General features: G+C 45.1%; 1 long non-coding RNA gene across 1 annotated transcript; it reads left to right on the forward strand.

The window, feature by feature from the left end:
• The first annotated feature begins 329 nt into the window (after positions 1-329).
• Positions 330-9,016, forward strand: LOC142435920 (uncharacterized). The gene is made up of 3 exons (XR_012781670.1): positions 330-513; positions 1,674-7,370; positions 7,497-9,016. It is a non-coding gene; the product is annotated as an uncharacterized LOC142435920 (long non-coding RNA).
• Positions 9,017-9,703: the final 687 nt, after the last annotated feature.

The raw sequence follows: 9,703 nt of genomic DNA on the forward strand, positions 1-9,703 counted from the left end.
TCCTTAGAGTGTGGCTTTACCAAGGTGATGTCCGCCCTGGAACGAAACAACCCAAGAACCTAGATCTTTGTGAAGGTGTTGGTAAGGGATGCCGCGGAAATCATAAACTTGACTGAAAGCAAAGGAAACTTTGCCTTCATGTGTCTGCAGCTGGACGAAGTGGTGCTGGAGCACACCCTCCTTTGCGATTCTTCTTGTTCTTTTTATGAGCTGCTCCCTGGCCTGTGCAGTCCCGTAAATCTGGAAACTCTTTGCTGGTGGGGGCAATTGTTATATCCTCCCCCCAGATCCAGATGTCTTGTCCATGGTCAGTGCGCAATCCTTGTTAGCCAGAGGAGTGGGGCATCTAAAGGCAGGCAGGGGTCACATACTTTTTTTCTACACTTTCTAGAAAGACCAGAGCTAAACATCTTGCAGCCCTTTTCATGTCCTCTTTCTTTTCTGTATTTATTTTCCAGGAAAGAGGAGAAGAAACGCGACAGCATCTACTGACAGCAAGTCAAATGCCATCGTGTGTGTTCAGAGGGCAGGCTGGTTCTCATTTGCCTAACTCATCAGTCCCATCGTGCCATGTCCATGTTAGATTGTTTAGGGAAACAGATGACATATGTTATGATGCTAAATAAGCTGAAACAGTGCCAGGATGGAGGCAGAAGGGGTTTATTTGTTTGTTTTTAAATGAAGCATGGCTTTCTAGTGACTTATTGTGGTGGGGAAGGGGGGCACCGAGGGCAACAAGACATGGTTGTGACAGTGGTCTGGGAATTGAGACAAATCATTGCTTCTGCAGCAGAGATGAGCTGCCTCTGACCTGTCAGTTACTTGAAGGGAGACTCTGCATTTGGTCAGACAAGTCTTAGTTGGAGATGGTACCAGCTTTCCTCCTGAGCCTCTGTGGTTCCCTTTGGACTACACAGGCCCGAATCGCTTTTAGCTGAGCAACAGCAAATGGCAACACAGACTTGCCATATTGCTCTTTTGCGTACACTCTTTAAAAATCGTACTAAATATACATGCATCAAAACATTCGTCACTTCCACGCTCTACAAGATTATAACTAAGTGGCATTCTGCATGTTGTTCATATTATCATCCTTACCCATTCCAAAATTATGTCATCACCCTTATGGAAGCTCAGTATCGTCTCAGGGATGGCACTTCCCCTCCAGGCCCTACTGGGTTAGGCTGGGTTGACTAGAGAAATAAATCCAAGGACACTCATATAGGTATAAGAAAGACTCCACCTCACTTATTTGTCCAATTGACATGGCATTATGTAACAACCATACTTACCTTCCTACCTATCCCTGGAAACAATTGGGATATGTTTGTCTCTATTCATTTTCCTAGCCTAGATATTTCTTGTAAGTGGAATTAAGCAAAATGTGTCCTTTTTGAAGCTGATTTATTTCACTCAGCATAATGCTTATGAGGTTCATTCCTCTTGTAGCCTGTGTCAAGAGTTCATTTCTCTTTATGGCTGAGTAGTAGTCCATTGTATATACCATAGGCAACATGTTTGACTTATCCATTCACCTATTGATGGGTATTTAGACCGTTGACACGTTTGCGAGATTGGGAATAATGTTGCAAGGGCCATCTGTGTATTTGTATCTATTTATGCGCTTGCTTTTAATTGCTTATATCCTTCATTTCCTTTTCTTTCCTTGTTAGACTCAGTATGATCCCCTTCTGCCCATCCTCTAGCCTCACAACCTCTGTGTCTGATGTGCCAGGATCTCACCAGGAGCCTTAACACCAAGATTCTGAGCCCTGACTGACCATTCTGATCATCCAGGGAATTGAATATTCCGGAGCACACAGAAGATGAAGTTATCAAAACTCCTTAGGCATAACCGAACAACTGGAGGGAGTGCTTTATTGGGCTTGGGGGCTGGGGATTATAGTTGTGAAGGACACCAAGGACAATTGTCATTACCTAGACTGTAAAGACTATGGTCGACATCCACGCTGGTGAGTAGCAGCTGGATCTCAGAAGCTCACAAGTGGCCATCTAGGTGGCAAGTATTGTCACCCTCACTCTGGAGGAAAGAGTGGTGAGTGGACCACATGAACATTAGACTTCATGACTCTGAGCACAGAATAACTAGATGATCTCCAACTATCAATTCCAACTTCTTTGAAAGGGATCACATCAAAAGGTCCTAGATAGTGAAGCAAAATTCACAGTCATAAAAGAGACCAGGCTTATTGGCTGGATAGGGACTAACAGAACCTCTGAAATGATGGTCCTTATTCACTAAGTTTGAAAATGAACTCCTACCTGTGGTTCAATATTCAGCCAAATAATAGATTGGTCTATAATGGGAGCAATTACACAAGTGAGGCACACAAACCTGAAAACAGCAAACCATTTGATCTCAAAAGGGCAGTATTAATCCAAGGCCCAAGTTCAGAAGGGTAGGAAGAGAGGAGGAAGGGAAACAGAAGACATAAGTAGGGAGTGGAATAAGTCATGTTATATTGTGGAGATTGCAATAAGTGGCATAAAACACAATGTGTATGAATTGTTGAATAAAAAACTGATGATCTTGGTAAACCTTCACCCAATTCACAATAAAAACTTATGAGAGAGAAAAAAATCCAAGCACCTAGGCTGCATTCCAGACCAATAAAATCGGACTCAGTGGAGATGGGACAAAGATGTCTTTTGGACAGCTCTCTGGCAATCCCAATGAGCACACAGGCTGATACCCACCATCTGGAAACTATGGGGTAGCTGCTTCTCCGGTAATGCCTCGGGGGAGCGCTTGGGTCCGTCAAAGAATGCGGGATGATGAAGGGGCAAAGGTCATCAAACCTCACCCACAGCTTTACACTGGGGGGCTGCTCTCTGAGGAATGTGGGAAGGGTCCACTTGCATGCTGTCTCTGTGCAGCAGATCCAACAGACTCAACACCTTTCCAAAGCTGGCAAGAAAGTCCGAGAGACTAGATGTGGGCACCACGCTGTGAGTTTCCCAGAAGGCACGAGACAGATTGAGAGCAGTCACGGGAACACAGACTCCTCCGGAAATGCTGCCATGCGCAGAACATGCATCTCTAATTTCATTTCACACTGACTCAAGCATTCAGTCCTTTTTACGAAAACCCAGCTTCTCATTACAGTAACCGGTTTAAAATGACAATCTTCTGTTGAGCAAGTCTAAGAAATGACCTTCCTTTATTTTACATGGTATAAAAATTCAGTTTCCTAGGCCAATGGGCTCTAGGGACAGGTGTTTTTATGTACTAGACATGGCTTTCAAAGTTCTTCAATTGCCTAAATTAATAACGACTTTTTTCCTTTGGCTTTTCTAAGGGACACATTAATTTCAATCTTTTTCTAAGGAAGTGAATCTCTAGCTATCTCATTGGGATAACTTTCTGCCTTCAGAGTAGAATTTGAAATAATCTGCAAGGTTACCCCTTCCCCACCCTGCCCCAGCAGCCCAGCCTCTTTCTTCCTTCCGGCCTCCAGCCACCGGGGTTTGGTTGGGAAAGGAGATGCAGAAGGGTGTCTCTGGATTTTTCTATCTAAAGGTTGGCCACAACCCCCAGTAGACCAAATGTAATTCATTATGGGGGGTTTTGGTTTTACTACTTTAAGAGTTATCCTTAGGGAAATTACAAACAAACAGAAATAGGAAGACTTTATATTTTATTAAGGGATGTACTGCTCAGTCTCATTATATTTTAAAAGACAAAGTATAAAAAAAAATCTGGCTCCGTTTAAAATGTCCTGACTAGCAGAACTTAAAATACACAAATCTTAACATGAAAGTCTAGATGAATAAATAAAATAAACAACGAAACAGCTTTCTCAGGAAAAGCCATAATAAAGAGCTCGACTACTTTTTGAGCTGTTTAAGATGCTCGTGTTAAAGGGAAAAGAGTATCATTGTTGACTTTGAAATGTAGAACCATTTGCTTAATTCAGTGATGCTAAAATGGGCAGTTTGGCTGAAGAAAGAAATTGGCTTGTAGCATTTGATGAGCAATTTCTTCTTTTGAATATAGAAATGACCAGGGATGCGGACACGCTTTTTATTCTTTTGAGGACCCTCTAACAAGAAATCTTTTAAATGATCATTACACAGTGAATGCCTGGAGGCTCTGGAAACTATTATTTTGACATTATTATAAGCTCAAAATGATTCACCAATGCAAAAGAAGAAGAGAAAAAGCAATTAAATACTAAGCTGTAAACGCTGGAAGCTTTTCTGTGCTGAAAATAATTGAACAGAGTTTTTTCTTTTTTTAAGTAATAGTGTCCAAAGAGATTCAATGATCTTATTGCTTATGGATTTGGAGCTTAACTATATTCCTTATTTTAAATTTGATATTAGAATAGCAAGATTATAGACCATGATACAGTGTGACTTGGAGAAGTATCATTTCATTAAATTATCAAGTTAAGGCTCAAGGAGCCTGGTGGAATGTGTGTGACCATGAGGCCGGCCAGTTGGAATCCGCTAGTGGCTCACAGAGAAAGATGCGGTTCTCAGCTCCTGTAAAGATTTAGAACTTCGGGAACCCACAGGCATAGTTCTACGTTGTCCTTTCAGGGGTCCTCAAACTTTTTAAACAGCAGGCCAGTTCATTGTCCCTCAAACCCGCTGGAGGGCCGGATGATAGTTTAAAAATAAAACTATGCACAAATGCCTATGCGCACTGCACATACCTAATTTGAAGTTAAAAAAAACGGGGCAAAAACACCCGGCGTGCTGAATAAATGTCCTCTGAGGGCCATGCGGCCCGCAGGCCATAGTTTGAGGACCCCCTAGATTGATATAAGTCAGAATTGACTTGATAGTGTTAGGTTTCTGGGGTGGTTGACCTCAGTTCTTGCTTAGCAACGCTGAAAGAATTCATATGGCAGAAGCAGTTTTGTAAATCCAAGTGAATGTTATGGAAGAAAGTTTCAGGTATCGCAGTCCCCAAAAGGCCCCAGTATCTCCGGAAAGCACGCCGGGCTGCATGGCAGGGGTGGGGAAAGTTTGCAGCTGAATATGGCGGTTTCATGGGAGGAATACCTGAGCAGGAGTGCAGAACCAGCTGAGGAGCCACGGCAGGAACCCCCAAGGGCCTCACCCTCCACTTGCAGAGCACGTGAACAAGGGAGGGTGACAAGGAGCCCAGGCCTACTTCTATCACCTCCCAACACCACTGGAGGACATTGGTCGATCGTATTGGTTGATTTCGGTGCACTTTTGTGAAGTCCTATTCTGTATGACCAGGTGGACCTTCCACCTGGGTCTACATGACTTGGGTCAGAGCATGCTCAGTTCTGAATTTTGCCATAGGTGTCTAATGAGTGTGCCTGATGTATTTCCAACCCCTTTGTTGTGGCCTGGACAGCTCAATTTCGTTTAGTGCTGGCATTTGGGAAGACAAGCCCTAATCTAGCAACCTGTCAATAGCAGTAAGTGAATGGAATTACAACTCAACTCATAGCCATAAATTCAATTCGGACTCATAGTGACCCGAGAGGACAGGGCAGAATTTCCCCCTCAGGATTTCTGGGGCTGGAATTCTTTACAGGAATAAAAGTCTCTTTTTTCTCCCTCCCAATGGCTCCAAAGGACTGACCTTGCAAGGAGATGTCCAGCGGGTGCCAGCAGGCTCCTTCATTGAAAATCTCTGCTAGTTTCTGAAGCGGGAGGGAAATTTTGAGGAGGCCGTCTGCGGCAGAGTTAACTCCCCATTAAAGCCAATGAGCTTTTCCACATCTCTCAAAAAACAAACAAAAAAACCTAAAGTGACTACTTCAGATTAATATGCTGTAGGTAGAACCACCTCCCACTCACCAAACCAAACCAATCAACCAACCAAACAAACAAACAAAAAAAAACCCAAATCCTGTTGCCTTCAAGTCAGTTCTGACTCATGCTCACCCCTTGTGGTACAGAGTACAATTGTTGCATGAGGTTGGCTAGGCTGTACCCTTTATGAAAACAGATGACTCCTTCCTTTTGTGGTACAGCTAGGTGGTTTGAACTGATAACCTTTATATAAGCAGCCCATCCAGCGATCTATGTCAACTAAAGTGTCAAAGCATGTAAAGACTGATCCACAACCCCCACTTCTCTCTTCCTCTTCTGTGATGACCTGGAATCCACCTTTTGATCTGGTGGCACCATATTTGTGAAGCAGCCCGAATCACTGACGGACGGTGTGCAGGACAAACACCCTGTAGAATTGCCCTTCCAGTGTCAGAATTTGCATGAACAAGAATAAACTTCTAGATTTTAAGCCACTGAGGTTCCAGGGGTAGCTTCTTTCTGCAGAACAGACTAGGCTATCCTGCCTGATCATCTCTTCACAGGGTTTTTGTGGAGAGCTACTGGAGCAGCTCGATCCAGGGGAGCTGCCAAAGCAGATACCTACACTTTATCTGGGATTGTAGGTTGTAGTACCAAAGTTTTTATTTGCCCGGGAGGCACTGAGTAAATTTTTTTTCTTCTGAAAACAGGACAATATGTAAGTAAGTTTGGAGACATATGTAGCTGGAGCTGAAAGTCCTCTTACCTTGCAGTTTTCTTTGGTAGAGATAGACTTGTTCTTAATGAAACCCATGACAGTCAGTGTCACAAATGACTTCTGAGGAGAGGCCAAACAGCTAAGTCAAGGCCAGCCTACCATTCTCTTAAATGCTGTCTCATGCTCTCATCTGCTCTGACGTGTCTGCTCAGGGGCATGTGGCAGCCACTAGGCGGGCCTTACCATTGGCACTGAAAATCATTGTAGGGGATATTAGAGGATTTACATCAAGAAGACCTGACTTCCTGGCCATTGCTCGGGGGCCACAGTTCCCAAGACAATCAGTGTCAAGGGCAAAACAAAATAAAACATGACGAGGGCTCTGGGGCTGGGTTGAGCTGGATATGTAACCAAAGCCCCTTTCTACCAGAATCTTCCCAAGAGGAGATTGCTCTTTTCCATAGCTAAACAATTTTGTTTAACACACGTTCTGCTGAGGAACCTTCTGGGAAGCAGAAGAAAATAAATCTGCCTTCCTTTGAATTAAGCTGGGTTGGGTCCAAGCCCTGTGTAGTGTCTATTCTTCTCATAACATCTAAAGGAGTCTGATTTCACCATTCTTAGCTATTAAAAAAAAAGTTCCAGGCACAATAATTCAATTTAAAATTACACACCAGGAGTAGTTCATATTTAATACACTTTATACAGGTATTACAGGTACAAGGGACATACTTGTTAACTGCCAGGTTGCTGGCTTGAACCAACCAGCTACTCCACAGGAGGTACTGTGTTTCTGTGAAGATTTACAGCTTGGAAGCCCACTGGGAGAGCTCTCCTCTGGCTTGAGTCTGAAGGTGCTTGACAGCAGTAGCCTTTTGTTTTTATAGAGGTAAAAAGCTTTCTTTCTTTTTTTTTTTGGTATAAAGCTTTTTAGAACAACAAAAACAATTCCTTTTGGAAGTAAGCCAGAGCTAAAACCACAAGTTACATGCTTTACTTTTTTTCTGTCCTGCAGCTGGCAGCCACCCTTTCATCGATTGTGCACACCAGCATGGTGGTGAAGTGGTGAACTCTGCGCTCTCATTCCCCTGGCTTCACACTCGGTTTCCTCACTCATCGTGTGGCTTCACCCAACGCACGGAGCCTCCTGCAGGCTCCTCTCCCAGCGTGTGTAAAAGTGCGAAGGAGACAGACTTCCTCAGAGCTGTGCTTTAGAGAGAATCCTCCTCACATACTCAGCACCGCCTTGAATAGGGCAGCACTGCATACATGACAGCTACTTGATGATTGTTGATGGTGGTGGTGGTGTGTTTGTACGGATAAAAAAAGAGCCCTGAATGGTTATGTAACAAGTAAGGGAATAAATAGATCTTCCTTCATCCACCTTCATCTTTCATTGTTCTATCACTCTCTGATTGCAATATTAGAGGCTAAAATGGGCAGAATTCCCACCTCTGAACAAAGTTTGTGCACATGGGTGTGCATGCTTGTGTGTCCATGTGAGTGGGCCTGTACAATGTGTGTGCACGTGTGTGTGCACATGTGCACTGGAGCCTGGCAGCAGCAGGGGAGGCGCCTGTCTCTGTTCAGCAGTATCTGACGGCTGCTGCAGGTGTAATGAGAAGTGATTGATGATCTGTTCAGGGAGCTCCTGGGGTGGACTCAGGGAAGGAGCAGCAAAGAAGACATACTCATCTCCCCTGTATTTAGATGAGGTGACGGAGGTGGGTGGTAGAGGAGCAGCTACTCAGTAATGAGATCACAGGGGAAAGGCCTTGGATGAGGTGCCAGACAGCCCTGCTTTCCCAGAGAGGGTGGGACTGGGAATGAGGCTGCATCCTGCCTAATCAGTTACAGTTGCTCTGTCACTCTGGGGAGGGAGGCAGATGAGGCAGGGAGCTTCCGGAATCTCTCATCTCCAGTCCTTCTAGGTGGATGTGGGAGCGTGTGAGGACGGCCACACTGGAGGGTCAGGGTTGATCGCCTTGCAGTGTGGAGCCCGGCCTGGACCTGCGTTGTGAAGGGTGACTAAGGAGCTCTGGGGGCAGGGTTCTGGGTGGGGGCTTTGTCTACTAAGACCCACAGCCGCGCCCTGTGTCGCAATGTTGGCATGCAATGTGCAAAGACTTGAGACAACGTGAAATGGACCATCCACTTCACTTGGAAAGACAGGAGGGCTGAAAATCAGATTGGGAGATCTGATCTCGTTTGCTGCACAGTTGTGAGAGGAGATATTCCTGGCTTCTCTCATGTTGGGAACCGGACATAATCAGCCTGACAAAACCAAGGCCATATTGCCTGCCCAGCAGGGCTAAAGCCACGTCACCTCAACCTTATCTCTACCCTGACACACACCAGATGGCCCACCCTTGTCTGCTCCAGCACCGGACATTCCAACTGCAGACTTGCGGCCGCCTGCCCTGTGTGCTCTACACCCCCGCCCTTCCTTTTTTTTATCTCCCCTTTGAACTCCCTTGTTTGCCTCACCCTTTATAGAGAGGCTTGTGTAGCAATAAACTCAGACCTTGACAAGAATCTGCTTGGTCTCGCTCCTCTCTCTCGCCCGTTTCTCTTTCAGGCTGGGTCCTCCTTGGAACCCCTCAAATAACTGAGTCCCTCTGGCATGAAGGAGGTGATACGAATGCATTGATAGCCTAGTATCTGTCAGCTGGGAGCCACAACATAGTGAGAGCCCTTATTAATCATTTGGAGATTAGCTGAGGGGTGGGAGAAGCCAGGCATGAGGCTTTCCAGGGCTGCTCAGCATGCACAGGAGTCCTTTCCTGGGTTGGACAGAGGTGCTGCCATCTGAAAGCTCAGATAGAGCAGTTGGAAAATTAACTGACCTGGTACAAGATCTATTTACATATATCAAAAGATCCTGGGTAATAACATCTCATGTTTGTGCAGCATGCCACATTTGTCAAAGGGCTTTCTCATTTACTGTCTTACTTGGTCCTCAAACTAAGAGGCCTTTGGGCAGCTATTGCTGTTTAATTTTGGGCGTGGTAACAGCTTTGGGTATAGTACTGGGCTTGGAATCAGGCTGTGCAACCCACAGCAGGTCACTTAGCTGCTCTGGATTGGCTTTCTTCCTCTACGAAGGTCAGCGCTTGGACTAGACCATTTTCCCAGTGGCAGCTCTGCTGACATTTTGGCCAACATCCTTCTTGTGGGGCTGTGTTGTTCCCTGCACCAGGATGCTAAGCGAGCATCCCTGGT

The sequence above is a fragment of the Tenrec ecaudatus genome (genome assembly GCF_050624435.1).
Source record: "Tenrec ecaudatus isolate mTenEca1 chromosome 10 unlocalized genomic scaffold, mTenEca1.hap1 SUPER_10_unloc_1, whole genome shotgun sequence".
NCBI classification, from domain to species: Eukaryota; Metazoa; Chordata; class Mammalia; order Afrosoricida; family Tenrecidae; genus Tenrec; species Tenrec ecaudatus.